At 47.2% G+C, this 5,707-nt stretch overlaps 1 pseudogene; it reads right to left on the bottom strand.

The window, feature by feature from the left end:
* Positions 1 to 2,378: 2,378 nt before the first annotated feature.
* On the bottom strand, positions 2,379 to 3,244 carry LOC136458362 (probable glutathione S-transferase GSTU6; annotated as a pseudogene).
* Between the last annotated feature and the right edge of the window lie 2,463 nt (positions 3,245 to 5,707).

Below are 5,707 nucleotides of genomic sequence, written 5' to 3'. Positions count from 1 at the left end.
GCCACTTGCCTATTGCCGGCAAAAAGGTTAACGGGGCTGCTGTATCACGCCAAGCTTTAGGATTTTACCTAACTAGTGAAAGCTAAACTTAAAAAATTATGCATCGATCACTCTACTAGTGAAAGCTTTATCTCTTACAAGACGAATTCATATCGTTTTTTTGCACTTGATCTCAGTATGAATATGAATTCAATGAAACTACATTCTACAGACAGATAAAATGGTATTACAACATTTCACTCAGGGGAACTAGGAATGAGGCAATTCGAAACGCATATTCTCTGCAAGGGCATGTCTACATGATAGAGAGAGAGATAGATCCACCCCTAAATCAACAACCAAAACTGAAGTTTGAAACTGAAATTGCAATCTGAGAAGATAGATTAGCAACAAACCTCGGCAATGGATGGGGTTGCAGCCCTTCCTTTCCCGGTGGCGGCGGCTGTGGGGGACCGCCCGGTGGCGGCGGTGGTGGAGGGGAGGAGGCGGCCGCGGCAGTGGGGAGGCACTGGCGATGGCGTGGAGGGGAGGAGGCAACGGCGTGGAGGGGAGGAGGTGGCCGCGGCGGTGGGGAGGCGCCGGCGTCGGCGTGGAGCGCCCGGGCCCGGGGAGGCGCGGGCGCAAGTGCGGGGGACGGCGGGGAGGCGCCGGCAACGGCGGGGAGGCGCCGGCGCGGGGGACGGCGGCGGTGCGGCGGGGATGCGCGGGCGTGCGCGGTGTGTGTTTGTGTCTGCGCACGATTTGAGGGAGAAACGACTAAGTGAATGCCTCTGTTTACCGAGTGCCTAGATATACGGCACTCGGTAAACTCAAGCACCGCAGCCCAATTACATGTGGGCCTGGTACATGTTTACCGAGTGCCCAGATCTACGGCACTCGGTAAACAGAAGCACCGCAGCCCAATAACATGTGGGCCTGGTATATATTTACCGAGTGCCCAGATCTACGGCACTCGGTAAACAGAAGCATGGCAGCCCACTGTGGCAGACAGGTGGGCCGTGGCTAACCTTTACCGAGTGTTTGAGGTCACACTCGGTAAAAGTATCCATTATTTCATGCAAAACAAAAATGAAAAAATGCCAATTTAATCCTAAAATTCACCAAACTTTCACATGAACTATTTCATGTCATCTATTTACTATCTAAAAAATTCCAAGTTCAAATCATAATGTTGAATTTCACTCTTAATAGAAATCCTACTCGTCATTGTGAATGTTTAGCGTCTCTTTGGGAGATGTACCGGTTCGGCAGCGACGAATGTAAAAATACTTCCGAAACGTTATGAAAATTTTTCTATAACATAGATGTATGCTTCAATGTTAATTCTTCCAATCTCGTGATTTATCGAGTTCGATTTTAATTATTACAATTAAATTTACACGATATGTACCTAATTATCATAAAGAATGAAAATTTTGTGAAATATAGTAAATAAATCGAAATAAACACCATATTTTGGAATGGAGTACTAAATATCATATGTGGATAGAGAAAAAAGAATGAAGGGAAAAACAAGAAATTTGGTTGAATTTTACCGAGTGTTGCGCCAATACACTCGGTAAAAGATAGTGTTTACCGAGTGTTGTGCACTTACACTTGGTAAAACTTTATTATTACCGAGTGCAAATACTTCTACACTCGATAAACATGTCATGCCGTGACGCCGTTTGGCGCACGGTTGGTATACTAGGTGACGTGGCACCTCAATACCGAGTGTCTGTTTTTACCGAGTGCGTCCCTTCGGTAAAATTGTAGTTTTACCGAGTGTCTGAAGTTACCGAGTGTGCGGACTCGGTAAAGCGGTCTACTACCGGGTGTTTATGTTTTCTGAGTGTTGGCACTCGGTAAGTAATGTTTTTCGAGTGCCCCGACTTTTGACACTCGATAATTGTCGGGGCACTCGGTAACTACACAGTCTCCGGTAGTGATTCCTGCTTTTTGTTCAAGCTAATACACTTGTTAGCCCACGTTGGGTGGCCTAATAAGTTTTTGGCTTTTTTTTTTAAATCATGAATGTATTGTAGTACCATGTTACTGTGCTTAGTGTGGCCTTAACAATGCTAAACAGCACATCTTAATTAAGTTGCGCGGGAGCCAAACAACAACATAGGCCCTGTTCGTTTATCTTATAATCTGTTTTTTTCAGTTTTTTTTTAGCCGTAACAGTGTTTTCTCTCACAACAAATCAGTCGGAAAACAGTGTTTCGACTTGTTTTTTCAACGAAGCGAATGTGGCCATATATAGGGCTATACAGCAAATACTAATTGTTACACGAACAATCAATAATCTGCTTTTTCTTGAACGAATTGACAGGAGCCAATGTTCATCGATCAATCAATTATTACAAAGAACAAGCATTACAGTGAACAAACCATGTTTTATCCTCGCCAGCCAAACAAACAAGAGAAACATACAACAAACCATGATTTATCAGGAAGGCAGAGCTGCATTCACTTGTGAGCTCAGTTGCCAGCGGCAGCTGCCGCGGAGCGTGCCTGCAGCACCTTGCCGAACTCGGCGATGTGGTCGGGGTCCGGGATGACCTCCTTGGCTACGTCGAGCGCGGCGAAGCGCTCCGCCCACGCGGCGAGGCGCGCAGCCAGACGATGAAGCCCCCCAGCGAGACGTCCAGGTACCCGGGCGCGTCGCCGGCGAAGAACTCTTTCCCGCCGGAGCACTCAGCGAACGCACCCTCCAGCGTGTCCATTGCGGTCAACGCGTCCGCTGTCGCCGCCGCCCTCTCCTCCTCCGTTGCCCCCCAGGATCGCCTTCACCATCATGCCGTGCAACTGCATATATGCATGCGCGCACCGTGTCAGCGTGCGTGTACATACAAAATGTAAATCATGCGCGCGCCTCCTATTACCTTGCCGTCGACGTACGCGGCCCAGAAGCGAGCGACGGCGCGTTCATAGGGGTCGGCGGGGAGGAGGGCTTGGCCGGCGCCGGGGAAGGCGTCGTCGAGGTACTCCACGATGACGAGTGACTCGGAGACGGGCCTGTCGCCGTGGAGGAGCACGGGTACCTTCTTGTGGACGGGGTTGGAGCCTTGGAGGCGAGGAGCAGGTCGCTCTTGTTGGTGAGGTCCTCCTCCACGTTCTCGTACTCCAGGCCCTTGAGGTGCAGCGCCACGCGCACGCGGTTCACGAAGGGGATCGGCCACGCGCCCAGCAGCTTCAGCTTCCCGGCACCTCCTCCGCCGGCTGTGGCCATTCTAGCTCGCCGTGCGCCCCCGGCCGGTCAGTCGCGTCAACTGTGAATGGCCGATGGCGCCTGGCCTCGCGCTCGATTTAGCTGCTACGACTACGAATGTCGCCGTCTCGCCGATGCGTGTCCAGCAACTGTCGGAGAAAAATCGCCCGTGACACGTGAACACGCATGCATGGGACGACAGCAAAATCACGCGCAACCTATCATTGATGTGAAACGTATCTACGTCGTGTGTCCTTCAGCTCTTGGGCGGTTGGGCGCTACCTGTACGTACTGTACATACCCGGATCGAGTGCATATCTTCGTGAGGAGATCGAGGACCACCCATGCATCCATACGATGTGGCCCCTCGGTTCTCATGGCTAGATATATAGGTGTACACACTAAGTCACTAACACGGTAATTATATTAGTACTAGTAATCTATGGCTCGATTTAAAATATTTTCATAAAATTCTTACTGAAATTTTCAACAATGTCTCGTTTTAATAGCTCATGGGTCCTCGTATTAATAGCGCCTCAAAAATTTTAGCTTGGACACGTAGCAACGACAACCCAGACCACAATCCCCCCCCCCCCCCCCCCCCACACCCCACACACACACAGAGGACCATGAGATTGAAGTCTAGTTCAAAAGACAAAATTCCTTATTTAACACAATAAAATGATGTAATTCCTTATTTGGCATCGAAAGATAAAAGTTCTCCAAAATAGCATTGACTTTTATTATTAGATCCGACCACTAAGCCATTAACTTGATGGGGAAAAGACTGTTTTGCCCCTATATTTTTCATGTGTAACACCAACAGCACGTTAAAGTGAATTTTTAACAGTGCCGTTTTTTTGACATGGAACGTATTTTGGCAGTACATTCTTTTTTACATTGAACAATTTTTGCAGTACCATTTCTCTGCACATATTATTTATGAAGTGTCATTTTTTTTACATTGAACATATTTTGGCAGTACATTTTTTAACATTGAACAATTTTTTGCAGTACCATTTCTCTGCATACACTACTGGAATCTCGCATTTTTCTGTGGGTGATAAATTTTTCTGTGCGTTTTTTTCGGTACGCACAGAAAAAATTACGATTTTTCTGTCGGTTCCAAAATATCCCGATAGAAAAATACTAAAACCCACAGAAAAATCATATAATTTTTCTGTGCGTGACAATACACACACGGAAAAAATCTACACTCACAGAAAAATACAGTTTATTCTGTCGATTCTTTAAAAACGCACGGAAAAAAAATATGTACACGCACAGAAAAATCCTAACCCTAACCCGCCGGCCGCCGCGCCCCCAAACACCCTCTCACGCACTAGACCGCGCCCCCTCCCTCACTCTCTCCTTTCAGCGCGCCCCTCCCTCTGCGACTCAGCGCCGCGCCCCTCCCCGAGCAGCGCCGCCACTCCCTCTCCCCCCTCTCCCTCCTCATCGACGCGGCCGGCGCGGCCCCTCTCCTTCACCCCCGGATCCGGCCAAATCCATGGCGGGCGCGCCCCCAGGCGGCTGGATCCGGCGTCACCGGTGGCGCGAGGACGAGGCGGGGCCGCATCCGGATCCGTCGCCGCCGCCGCCGACCGAGCAGATCCGCGCCCTCCCCTTCTTCTCCCCCGCTGGCGCCCCTCCCCTCCCCCTTCTTCTTCCCCGGCGGGTGCCCCTCCCCTCCCCCTTCTTCACCCGGCTGCTACTGCTGTTAGTTGTAATTTTCCGGATGCTGATGGTGTTATGTGCTCATGTTTGCAGGGTGTCATCCTTCTCATGTCTTGTTGTTCCTAGTGCTTTGCTGCTGTCTTCAGGTATTCTCATTTGAACTAGTTTGCAATGATCAGTATAGTTTGACTGACAAATATACTGATGGCTAGCTGTCTTCAGGTATTCTCATTTGAACTAGTTTTTTTATAATTATTTTTATTTATTCTTGATGTTGACAATAGGCATATTCTGATTTCATCTCCAAAATGATGTGCCTCTGATTTTCTAGTTAGAGTTAGTGGAGAAAAGTATTAGGTCTTTCAGTTTTGTTGATGAAACCAAATATTAGCTAGTATCATCTAAGCTATAAGATCTTACTGAAATTAACTAGTTCATAAACTTACTGAAATTTGTGGACTAGTGTCTAAACACTATCTTGAGTTATGGTTAATTCAGTTCAATGTCTATTAGAAATTACTTTTCTTTTTACCTCTGAATATTTTTTCCTATTCACAAGATTACTCTAATTAATGAAAAATGGTCTTTTGCAGGAGGCTTTGGGAATTTCTTAGTTTGAGAATAGATTGTAGATATGTTGATCAGTAGCCGTGCTTTGTTTATATGGTTTCAATAACATTGTGTTTTGTAACTGTATAATGACATTGAAACATTGAGTCCATTGTTATGAACAACAATGATATGTAACAACTTTCATGCTGATTATATGTATCGAGATTGCTGAATGTAACATGTTGATGCATGGCTAAATGATACTATTCATGTATGATGAAATAT

Source organism: Miscanthus floridulus, chromosome 6 (assembly GCF_019320115.1).
Source record: "Miscanthus floridulus cultivar M001 chromosome 6, ASM1932011v1, whole genome shotgun sequence".
Lineage (NCBI taxonomy): Eukaryota > Viridiplantae > Streptophyta > Magnoliopsida > Poales > Poaceae > Miscanthus > Miscanthus floridulus.
Note: the sequence above shows the minus strand (reverse complement) of the source record. Positions and strands in the feature narration are given on the sequence as shown.